This window comes from Erinaceus europaeus, chromosome 1, assembly GCF_950295315.1.
Source record: "Erinaceus europaeus chromosome 1, mEriEur2.1, whole genome shotgun sequence".
In the NCBI taxonomy this organism is placed as follows: domain Eukaryota; kingdom Metazoa; phylum Chordata; class Mammalia; order Eulipotyphla; family Erinaceidae; genus Erinaceus; species Erinaceus europaeus.
In genome coordinates, this window is record NC_080162.1 from 206418877 (window position 1) to 206432040 (window position 13164).

Below are 13164 nucleotides of genomic sequence, written 5' to 3' on the forward strand. Positions count from 1 at the left end.
TATATATATATAATTTATTTTAATGAGAAAGACAGAGAAATGCCAGAACACTTCTTAGATCTGGCTTATGGTGGTGCTAGGGATTGAACCTGGGGCCCTTGGTGCCTCAGGCATGAAAGTCTATTTGCATAACTATTAGGCTGTCTCCCCAGCCAGCTGATCATATTTCTACACAAGTAAAGGCTATTCCTATTTCTTGTTTCTCCTTAAATTATGTAGCAGTTTTTTTCAATTGAGATGCAAATGAAAGGTCTCTTAATTTTGTATTTCATTGGGAGATTATTAAATAAAGAGTTACTTCTTCCTTTTTCTCCCTTTCTTCACCTTGAATGGTGAACATTGACAACTAAAGTTCAAGCACCCTTATTAAATGATAAGGTTGAATCATATCAAGACAGAAGTTAGAAGTATGGATTCTGATAGAACGGGGGTGTTATTATGTGCTTTTATTTTTGTCTGTGTTGTGTAGCTGAATCTATTCCTTATGAATGTTCTTTACAGGGAGTCCATTCCTCGTCTGTGCCTGTAGTGTTAATGGGGTAGCTATACTGAACCAGAGATCGTAGGGTCATGCTATTTATATTCCCAGACCCAGCTTTAAAAACAAAGTCATGGCATGAAAGTGAGAATAGGACTGGAGAGAATTTCAAAGCAATAGTTCAGGAATCAACATTGTAGCTTCATCTCTGTTTTGTCAAATAGGGAAGGTAAACCCCTTATGACCAACACCAGGTGAATGGCTTTCCTTTGGGTGCGAGACACAGAAAACCTGACATCAGGCACTCTCTCCAGTAGAGGTAGAAGAGAGCTAAGGGGCCAGGAGGTGGCACACCGGCTTAAGCACACACATCACAGTGTGCAAGGATGCAGGTTCAAGCCCCTGGTCCCCACCTGCAGGGGAAACTTCACAAGTGGTGAAGCAGGACTGCAGGAGTCTCTCTGTCTCTCTTCCTCTGTCCCTCCCCTCCCCTCTCCATTTCTTTCTGCTTCTACCCAATATTAAATAAAAAATAAAAAGTAAAATGGTTTAGACACATTTGTAAATACGCTTCCTAAGCTACTTCTCCACATTAACTACCTACTGACTGAGCAAGTTACAAAACATGGAGAAACAGTTTTTTATCCTATATTTTAAGAGGAAGTTTCCGTTAATAATTAGGTCAAAGGTGGATCCATCACCCCAGCCTGTTTCTATCTTTCCATATGATATAGGGCTCAGAAGAGGTGAAACTTCTGGACACATTGCTGAGGTTGACTTCCCAGAGAAGTTAGGGTGGCATCCATCACAGAAGCATTTTCAAGTTGGTGACTGGAAGGTGGTAAGATGTAAAGCAGGACAAAAAGAAAATAACAGAGCTATTAAGGTTGGGAAGCTGACGTGATAAAGAGAGTTTTCCTGAAAGACTCTTAAAGAAGCCAGAGTGGTGATCCACTTTGGAGCCTGTGATGGATATTTAATATGTGCTTCTCTGTGGGGTGAGAAGTTATTATGGGCTGAAATGTGTTCTCCCTCAAGCCCTAAATTGATGCTCTAGGCCCTCACCCCCCAGTGCTTTAGAATGTGGTTTTATTTGGGGAGAAGGTCTTTAGAGGTGGGTTAAGTCAAACTGAGATTATTCTGGACCCAGATGTAGTGTAACATCTAGGGCACACAATAACTCGAGCAGTTCGATCCAAGTTCAAGCCCCTGAATCCCACCCTTAAGGGAGAAGCTTTCTATCTCTAACTACTTCCCATTTCTCTCAAAGTTTTATCAAATAAAATAAAGAGAGAGAAAAAAATAAAGAATTGTTTCTCAAAGACAAAGAGTATGGCAAATATCTCACAACCACCAGGGTTTTCCTAAGGGTTATGTGCTTGCACAATGACTCTACCTTGCTGCCAGTCATTTATTCTCTTTTCTTTTGCCTAATACAGAGAGAAATAGAGTGATAGAGAGACACCTGCAGCACTGCCCCACTGCTTCCCCATTGCCATAAAAAACTGGGGTTCGGGGGCTGAACCAGGGACTTTGCTTGTGGTAAAGTGTACATTTTGCTGGGCCACAATAATCTTTCACTTAAAAAATATTTTTATTTATTTATTATTGGATAAAGACAGAGAAAAATTGAGAGGGGAGGGGGATACAGAGAGGGAGAGAAACCAAGAGATACCTGCAGAACTGCTTCATCACTTTTGAAGCTTTCCCTTTGCAGGTGGGGACCAGGGGCTTAAACTTCCATCCTTGTGCACTGTGATATGTGTGCTTAATTACAGAAGCCAGACCTTCCACATTCTACACCCCATACCAATCCTGGGTCCATACTCCCAGAGAAATAAAAAAATAGGAAAGCTTCCAATGGAAGGGGATGGGATATAGAAATCTGGTGGTGGAAATTATGTGCAGTTATACCCATCTTATCCTATGGTTTTGTGTATATTTTTATATTTAGAAGAAAAAAAATATTTGAGTGCTTAAAAAACTAAGTCAAAAGAACATGAGGTATATATTGCTAAAGCCAATTGGTATAAGAGCTAAAAAATAACTTTAAAGTTTTCCATGGACAGATAACATTAACATTTGAAATAATACATATTGAGATGTTCTGTGTTCCATAAATAATGTTTAACGCTTGGATGGCATCCTTTCAGCCATATAATTGTAAGAGTTAAGCTTTGCTATTTCTCTTCTTTAAAGGGAAGATATTGTATTCCTTGTAAGCACAAGAACTGTCATAAGGATCTGGTTCAAGCCAACTCCTACGGCTCCTCACCTGCAAGCAGGGTCACTTTACAAGTGATGAAGCAGTTCTGCAGGTGTCTATCTTTCTCTCCCCCTCTCTGTCTTCCCCTCCTGTCTCCATTTATCTCTGTCCTATTCAACAACGATGACATCAATAACAACAACAATAATAACTACAACAGTAAAACAACAATAGTTAGACACCTAGCCCAAATCATACAAAAGATAGATAATAGGAACAGAATTGTCTGGCGATACAGCTCATATACACACTATTCAAGTCTCGTAGTTGACACATTAGCATTAGAGCGATGGGGAAAGTGGAGACTAGGAGATTCTTTGTGTGGAAGAGTCAAGTCTGGAACACATTTAAATCTACCTTGCCAGGTGACAATTGCCGGACTAGCGTCATGGGCGAGAGACCAGGAACGCGTGGCAGCATGGTAATACAATACAGTTCAGGTAGGAGCTCCAGAGTCGGGTGTGAGCACAGCAGGTTAAGCCATGTGGCACCAAACCACAATGGCTGCCTCCCACTCTGCACACCAGACCTTCTCGAGGTTGTACACAGGAGAGAAAAGAGAGGAGGAGGAAGAGAAGAGAGAGAAACCAGGAACAGAAGTGAGCTTTTTAGGGTAAAACTGGAAGTGGCAAGTTGGGAACAGAGATGGCTGGGAAAGAGGGTGGAGAAAAGAAAGAGTGGGAAGGTAGAAAGCTTCCGTAGCATAGGTTGCTAGGGTTTTAACTGGCGAGATTAATGTGCCCTGCAGGCAGGGCGGGTCTCGAGGTATAAGGAAGACAGATCAGGCAAAACAATGATTACGTAAATAGGCCATAGTGTCAGCAATGGAGGATGGGGCAGGGGGGCTGCCCCACAGACAATGATTTTTTTCCCCCAGAATTCTATGTACAGGATAGGCAAATGATATACTAAATACAGGAAAATGTGGGGTAGAAAGGAAACAGTCATGGCCATAGATATAAGAATTCCAAGTATAGCGTAAAATTCAACTCAGGGTTCCAGATAGTAAATGATGACAGTAACTTGAAATTCCAATAATAAAAGTCTAGGTTAACATCTCCCAAAGTCACCTATTACAGTTGTAGAATGAAGGAATTAAAATAAGAGGACATTTTTATAGATGCAGAAAAAAGCCAAGTTTTTAAATTAAATAGATATTTCATACATAACTAGATTCACTTCATTTTATTGTTGTAGTAGATTTATGCACACTTTATGATTTAAGCTCTACAAATTTCTCATCGTGTTCATAAAAGTCAAACTTTATCAATAGGTTCACCCTAAACTAAAGTAAAGATGTGGAAGCTCAGGTGGGGTGAAGCACAAGGACTGCCATAAGGAACCTGGTTCAAGCCCATGGCTCCCCACCTGCAGGGGGCTCACTTCACAAGTGGTGAAACAGGTCTGCAGGTGTCTATCTTTCTCTCCCCCTCTCTGTCTTCCCCTCTTCTTTCCATTTCTCTCTGTCCTATCTATCTGACAACAATGACATCAATAACAACAACAACAATAACTACAACAATAAAACAACAAGGGCAACAAAAAGGAATAGATAAATAAATATTTTAAAAAATAAAAATCTGCTCACTGATTTCTGGAGGTGGGGCTTTGGAGCAACAGCTGCTATGGGTCTCTCCTCTCCTCTCCCGGGTCAATTAAGTGGTGACTTCAGGAACTCACTGAATCACTGGTGAGTGCAAACATGTGTGGCTCATGGACAGAGAGGAGACTAGGGAGAGATTAAGTGGCTGCTAACAGTCTGGAAATTTACCAGTTGAGACACCACCTCCAGTCTATCTCACCAACAAGGAGACAGCTGAAGGGAGGAGAGGACTCCCCTAAAACTCACCAAATGAAAATGTGAGTCTCCATTGCTCTGCCCTCAGAATCTGGAGTAGCTTCAGGGAGACCCTGTGCTGACACCAGGGGTCAGACAGCTAACGAGAAAACTCAGGAGAAGATCTATACCTTGGTGGCCTAGCAGTGGAGCCGTGAGAGTCTCTTTGCATAACCACTGGATTATCTCTGCCCCACCCTGCTTTATCGCTTGGTCAGGAGTCAGTGATTAAGCTAAGAAGCCTATTATACTTATAGAAGTAAGGGGAGAAAGCATTCTTCAGGACAATATAGCTGACAGCTTCGCTAGTTCTGAGACAATATACACGACATAAAGGTTCAAGAAGCCCAGAGGGTCTCAAACAGAATTAAACCAGACTTAAAGACACCAAGAAATTTCATATTTAGAATGGAAAGGAATGAGGATAAAGAAAGGATCCTAAGACAAAAACAAAGAGTCACCTACAGAGGAAAACCCATAAGATTAGCAGCAGACTTCTCCACACAAACAATACAGGCCAGAGGAGAATGGCAAGATATCTATCCAGTGCTTAATAAGAAAGCCTTTCAGCCAATAATACTGTATCCTGCTAGACTGTCATTCAGACTAGATGGAGGCATAAAAGCCTTTTCGGACAAGGAACAGTAGAAGGAAGCCATCCCCCCCCACCCGAAAGAAGTTCTGAAAGTCCTCCTATAAAAAGTCAGACCACCATTAATAAGCCATATATCAGAACACTTTAAAAAAATACAGAATGGCATTAAATATCTTCAATCTTTGATATCAATAAATGTCAATGGACTGAATTCACCTATTAAAAGGCACAGAGTAGGAAGATGGATCAGAAAACACAGCCCAACAATATGCTGTCTACAGGAAACCCACCTAACTCAACAAGACAAACACAGACAAACACAGGAAAACTATCCTACAGGCCAATGGCCCACAAAAAAGGGCAGGAACAGCTATTCTCATATCTGACATGATAGACTTTAAAAGAAATGAAATCTAAAAAGCTAGGGCTGGACACTACTTAATGCACAGAGGATCAGTCAATCAAGAGGACGTAACAATTATTAACATCAATGCACCCAATGAGAAGCCGTCTAAATCCATCAAACATCTGCTGAAAGAGCTACAGTAATATATTAACAGCAACACAGTAATAGTAGGGGATTTCAACACCCTACTCTCTTAACTTGACAGATCATCCAGACAGAAAATCAATAAAGACATGAGGGAGCTAAATGAGAAGATAGATAAACTAGAACTATTGGACATTTTCAGAGTCATTCACCCCAAGAAACTGGAATACACATTTTACTTAAGTCCACATGGGTCATTGTCAAGGATAGACCATATGTTAGGCCAGAAAGACAGTATCAGGGTATACAAGAACATGGAAATCATTCCAGGCATCTGCTTAGACCACAATGGAATTAAACTAACACTTAACAACCAACAAAAGATTAGGAATAGCCCCAAAATGTGGAAACTCAACAGTACACTACTTAACAACTACTGGGTCTAAGAGGACATAAAGGTATAATTCAAAATGTTTCGAGAGTTCAATGAAAATTAAGACACACGCTATCAAAATATTTGGGACACAGCTAAGACAGTACTAAAAAAGATGTTCATAGCCATATAAGCACAAATTAGGAAACAAGAAAAAGCACAAATAAACAGCCTGATTGCACATCTTAAAGACCTAGAAGAAGAACAAAGGAACCCTAAAGCAACCAGAAGGACAGAAATCACTTAAGTTAGGGCAGAAATCAATAATATTGAAAATAAGAAAGAAAAAAAAAACATACAAAAGATCAACAAAAGTAAATGTTGATTCTTCAAAAGAGTGAACAAAATCAACAAACATTTACCCAGACTCTGAAAACAAGGAAAAAAAAGGGGGGGAGAAGACCGAAATCACAAATGAAAGAGGAGCTATCACAACAGACACTGCAAAAATTCAACATATCATGATAGACTTCTATGAACAACTGTATGCCACCAAGCTAGAGAACCTGGAAGAAATGGATGGTTTCCTAGATACTTAACAACTTCCAAAATTAACTACAGAGGAACTAGATAAGATGAACAGGCATATCACAGCTAATGAAATTGAAACAGTTATCAAAAACATTCCCAAGAATAAAAATCCTGGACCAGATGGTTTTACAAATGAATTCTACAAGACCTTCAAAGAAGAACTAATACCTCTAATTTCATAAGTCTTTCAGAAGACTAAAGACACTGGAATACTCCCTTCCAGCTTCAATGAAGCCAACATCACGTTGATACCAAAAGCAGACAGGGACACAACCAAAAAAGAAAACTACAGACCAATATCTCTGATAAACATAGATGCTAAAATACTGAACAAAATGCTAGTCAACCAGAACAAGTGGGCTTTGTCCCAGTGATGTAAGGTTGGTTTAATATACGTAAATCAATCAACTTGATCCACCACATCAACAGAAGCAAGACCAAAAACCACATGGTCGTATCAATAGATGCAGAGAAAGCCTTTGACAAAATCCAACATCCCTTTATGATCAAAACACTAAAAAAAAATGGGAATAGACAGAAAATTCCTGAAGATAGTGGAGTCTATATATAGCAAACCTATAACCAACATCATACTCAATGGTGAAAAATTGGAAGCATTTCCCCTCAGATCAGGTACGAGACATGGCTGCCCACTATCACCATTACTATTCAACATAGTGTTGGAAGTTCTTGCCATAGTAATCAGGCAGGAGCAAGAAAATATATGGATACAGATTGGAAGAGAAGAAGTCAAACTTTCCCTTTTGCCGATGACATGATAGTATACAAAGAAAAAACTATGGAATCCAACAAGAAGCTTTTGGAAATCATCAGGCAATACAGTAAGGTATCAGGGTACAAAATTAACAATAAAAAACAGTGACATTTCTCTATGTAAATACCAAGTTAGAAGAATTTGAAATCCAGAAATCAATTCCTTTTACTATAGCAACAAAAACAATAAAATATCTAGGAATAAACCTAACCAAAGAATTGAAAGACTTGTATATTGAATATTATGAGTCATTACTCAAGGAAATAGAAAAAGACATAAAGAAGTGGATAGATATTTCATGTTTATGGGTTGGAAGAATTAACATCATCAAAATGAATATACTACTCAGAGCCATATACAAATCTAATACTATCTTCATCAAGATCTCAACCACATTTTTTAAGAGAATAGAACAAACGATACAAATGTTTATCTGGAACCAGAAAAGACCTTTCTCAAAAACAATTTTGAGAAGAAAGAACAGAACTGAAGGCATCACACTCCCAGATCTCAAATTCTATTATAGGGCCATTGTCATCAAAACTGCTTGGAACTGGAACATGAATAGACACACTGACCAGTGGAATATAACTGAGAGCCCATAAGTAAGCTCCCAAACCTATGGACATCCAATCTTTGACAATATGCCCAGACTATTAAATGGGGAAAGCAAAGTTCCTTCAACAAATGGTGTTGGAAAAAATGGGTTGAAACATACAGAAGAATGAAACTGAACCTCTATATTTCACCAAATACAAAAGTAAATTCCAAGTGGATCAGGGACTTGAATGTTAGACCAGAAACTATCAGATACTTAGAGGAAAATATTAGCTGAACTGTTTTCCACATAAATTCCAAAGACATCTTCAATGAAACAAATCCAATTACAAAGAAGACTAAGGCAAGTATAAACCTTTGTGACTACATCAAATTAAAATGCTTCTGCAGAGCATAAGAAACCACTACCCAAACCTAGAGACTCCTCACAGAATGGGAGAAGATCTTTACATGCCATACATCAGACAAGAGGATAATAACCACAATATATAAAGAGCTTGCCAAACTCAACAACAAGAAAACAAATGACCCCATCCAAAAATGTGGAGAGGACATGGACAGAATATTCATCACAGAAGAGATCCAAAAGGCCAAGAAACACATGAAAAATTGCTCCAAGTCTCTTATTGTCAGAGAAATGCAAATAAAGACAACATTGAGATACCACTTCACTCCTGTGAGAATGTTATACATCAGAAAAAGTAACAGCAGCAAATGCTGGAGAGGGTGTGGGGTCAATGAAACCCTCCTGCACTGCTGGTGGGAATGTCAGTTGGTCCAGCCTCTGTGGACAACTCTCAGAAGGCTAGAAATGAATCTATCCTATGATCCTGCAAAACCTTTCCTGGAGATATATCCTAAGGAACCTGACACACCCATCCAAAAATATCTGTGTACACATATGTTCTTGGTAGCACAATTTGTAATAGCAAAAACGTGGAAGCAACCCAGGTGTCCAACAACGGATGAGTGGCTGAGCAAGTTGTGGTCGATACACACAATGGAATATTACTCAGCTATAAAAACTGGTGACTTCACTGTTTTCAGCCCATCTTGGATGGTCCTTGAAAAATTCATGTTAAGTGAAATAAATCAGAAACAGAAGGATGAATATGAGATGATCTCACTCTCAGGCAGAAGTTGAAAAACAAGATCAGAAAAGAAAACACAAGTAGAACCTGAACTGGAATTGGCGTATTGCACCAAATAAAAGTCTCTGGAGTGCGTCTGGGGGTGGGGGTGGGGGAGAATACAGGTTCAAAAATTATGACAGAGGATCTAGTGGGGGTTGTCTTATTATATGGAAAACTGAGAAATGATATTGCATGTACAAACTATTGTGTTTACTGTCAAATGTAAAGCATTAATTCCCCAATAAAATTTTTAAAAAGAAAGATGCTGGATTCTTTACCTTTAGGAATATCCAGAGGACAGTTTCTCCTCTTCCTGATTCTCCTCTTCCTTCTTCCTAGATCATATCCACATTCCTTTACTTGCGGCTTCCTTTCATCTTCTAAGCCAGCGGCAGTCAAATCTATCTCATGCTGCATTGGCAGAATACACCTGACTCCCTCTTTTCCTTATAAAGATCCCAGTGATTCTAGAGGGCCTATCCCAATCCATCAGAACTATCCCACCATTGCAAACCAGAGGACTGAATACCTGAGTTGATTCCTTAGCCGTGTTACAGAACAACTATAGATCTTATACATTAAGGTAGGAACATCTTTGGGGACTAGTATTCTGCCTGCCACAGCCAAGTACGAAGTAAACTAGGTTAATAACCACTGGAGCCAAGGGTAACCTGTGAAAGACTGTAGCATTATTTTTTATTTTAAGCTGACATCTAAATCTTCCATAAGCTAAACATTATTTAATGTTAATATCACTGCCAAAGAGAAATATAAAAAAAATTATCTTTTTTTTTTTTTCTGTTGCTTGGCTGACAAATTAGACATAGTAGTCTTAGGAGTAATGGAGAAAACAGAGGCTGGGAGGTGCTGTGTCCATGAAAAAGTGCTCAGTCTGAAAAGCTTTGAATGTGGGCTGCCAGATGACATCTATGTTTCCAGAGCTGTGTCTACAGTCCAAGCACTGGAAAAACATATCACATACAATCCCAAGCATAGACTCAGCCAGAACAACCAGAAGTCCTTCCAGAACTTGGGCTGTGGAAAGCACTTCATAAATACTTGCTGAATTAAGCAAGGGAAGCAGTAACTGAGGAGGTGACTGACTGTGTGAAACCAGAGGCTGAGCCCATGAACCAGCTTCCTGCTCTCTGTATGATGGAGTTTGCAACCCAGAACCCGGGCCTCCCAGAAAGGAGACATCTGTGAACATGCGTTGTGCACAAAAATGAATTTCTGTCTGCCTTAAACACCAAAGACCAAAAGACAGTTATTTGAAGACACTTCATGCTCTTGTGGCCTTATAATTTATTGTGGGTGGAAAAACCCTGCCTTAGGCACAGTTTCATCGAATTTTTCCTGAAATACTGGCAAAACATCTCTAACTATGAGGTTACACACCAGAATAGTTGAGTTCCTAGCACATTAAATAAGATTAAAGACTGAACAAGAGAAGTGACTGTCTTGTCAGTCATTAATTTCTACCCCTTCCTAAAAAATATAAAAAAAATTAAAAATCAAAGGGGAGGACCACAGAGATAGATCATCAGCTAGGGCCCTTATCTTGGGGTTCACGTGATCCAGGTTGCAGGCCAGGTACCAAACAGTCAGTGCCATAACAACAGAGAATTCTCTAGGATGGGGAGCCGGTGGTAGTGGATCTGGTTGAGTGCAAATGTTACACTGAGCAAAACCCAGTTCAATCTCCCAGTCCCCACCTGCAGGGGGAAAGCTTTGCTTGTGGTGAAGCAGTCTGTCTCTATCCTTTCTATCTTTTAAAATAAAAAATTATATTTTATTTACTTATTATTATATAGAGACATAAAGAAATTGAGAAGGGAAGGGAATACAGAGAGGGAGAGAGGCAGAGAAACATCTGCAGCCCTGCTTCACCCCTCTTGAAGCTTTCCCCCCCTGCAGTGGGGGGACCAGGGACTTGAACCTGGATCTTTGTGTGCCACCACCTGTCTCTGTCCTTCTCTATCTCATCCTCCCCTCTCTATGTCTGTCTGTCTGTCTCCATCCAATAAAGAAATAAAGGTAATTGAGAAAACAAGTTTAAAAGTGAATTTTCTAGGATTGTGGTTACTCTTCTACTCTGTCCCTCTACCTGAATGAAAAAGCATCCCAGAACTGGGAAATCCTACGTACACTACTCAGACACACACACACACACACACACACACACACACACACACACACACCCCACACACAAACACACACACAAACACAAACACACACAAACACAAACACACACCCTACATACAAACACAAACACACACACATACACACACTACACATGCACACACGCATACCACACAAGGACACACACATGCACACACACACACACACTCACACACACACATACACCACACACACACACACCACACATACACACACACCACACACACCACACATACACAAACACAACACACACATACTACACACGCACACACACACACACCACATAAGGACGCACACACACACATGCACACACATGTGCACACTCACACACACACACACCACACATACACACACACCACACACACACCACACAAACACAACACACACATACTACACACACACACCACATAAGGACGCACACACACACATGCACACACATGTGCACACTCACACACACACACTCACACACTCACACACACGCACACCACACACACACACTCACACACACACGCGCATAGACACACACATGCACACACACACACACGCACACTCACACACACACACTTTATATAATTTAGACACGGTCTCTGTGCTCACTCCAGTTATTTTGTTCTTTGCTTTCCTTTGAGCAAACAACATCTGTCTTGTGGTTAGCTCACACTGAGTGCGTCTGTCCTGACTACTTGTCCGTGACTCCAGAAGTTTACTGGCTTTCTTTGCTCACAACTTAGAGAAGTACCTGCATTATGTACAGATTCAGAGTTTTCTGTAGAAAGTCTGGAAAAAATGGCCTCTAGTGCCAAGTGCTATTGATGATTTTCTCTCTTAAGAGGAAGATAGTTTCTGGAGTCAGATACCTAGATTAAAATTCTGGTTTTAGGGTAGGCACGATAGCTCATTTGGATAGTCAGCTTTCTTATGCTCTGGGGAAGCTTGGCATTTTTCTCCCTTTTGTCTGATTCTCTCTCTCTGTCTCTCCTTCAAAAAATGGTAAAGCTCCACTGACAACAAAAAGAAAATGTATTTTGTAAGTGGAAAATGACTGTTAAAAATAACTAAATAAATATGTGAACTCCAGAGAGAGATATTGATAACAAGTAAGTCGAGAAGAATTTGAGCAAAGGAAAAAACTATTTTTAAAGTATTGACTCAGCATTAATAAGTTGAAAGTGATTGTAACTTACATCAGGCTTAGTGCTTACTGATTCCATTGTCTACTGTCAAACCTGAAGGAACCAGTAAAGGAAGCATTTACCTGGAGACAAGGAGACTTAGGCTCTGTTTGTTTGTCCATGTATTTGTTTTGGCCTTCAGTCACTGGGGCTCAGTCCAAGCATCATCAATCCACAGCTCCTAAGGTGCATTTTTAAACCTCCCCCCCAATTTTTTGGAGAGGACAGAGAGAAAGTGAGAAGGGGATGGGAAGATAGACCTGCTTCACCACTCTTGAATCATCCCATTTGCAGGTGGGGAGTAAGGGCTTGAACCCAGGTCCTTAACCTGGTGCACCACAGCCTGGCCTTGACAAGGAGATTTAATGACAAGGGGCCCTAAGAATTTAGGTTGAACAGTGCAGTCTGTTTGGCATAGACCTCCACAGTGCAGAGTCCTCTGGGCAAGGGATTCTCTCTCAGGTCTTCAATACATGTTCTGGATTTGCTTTGAAGAAACTGGGAAGCCAGGGGCAAAGTGTTGTGGAGACGTTGGGAGAGACGGTGAGCAGAGCAGGATAAGGCAGGGCTGCCACTAGTGAGACCAGTGACATCCACTGTGTCACCTTATCTTTCCATATTTCCCACTTTTTTTAAAAAAATTTTGTTTATAGGACAGAGAGAAATTGAGAGAACATTGTTGTTAAAATTTTCGGACGGCTCTGGCCGGGCTGGC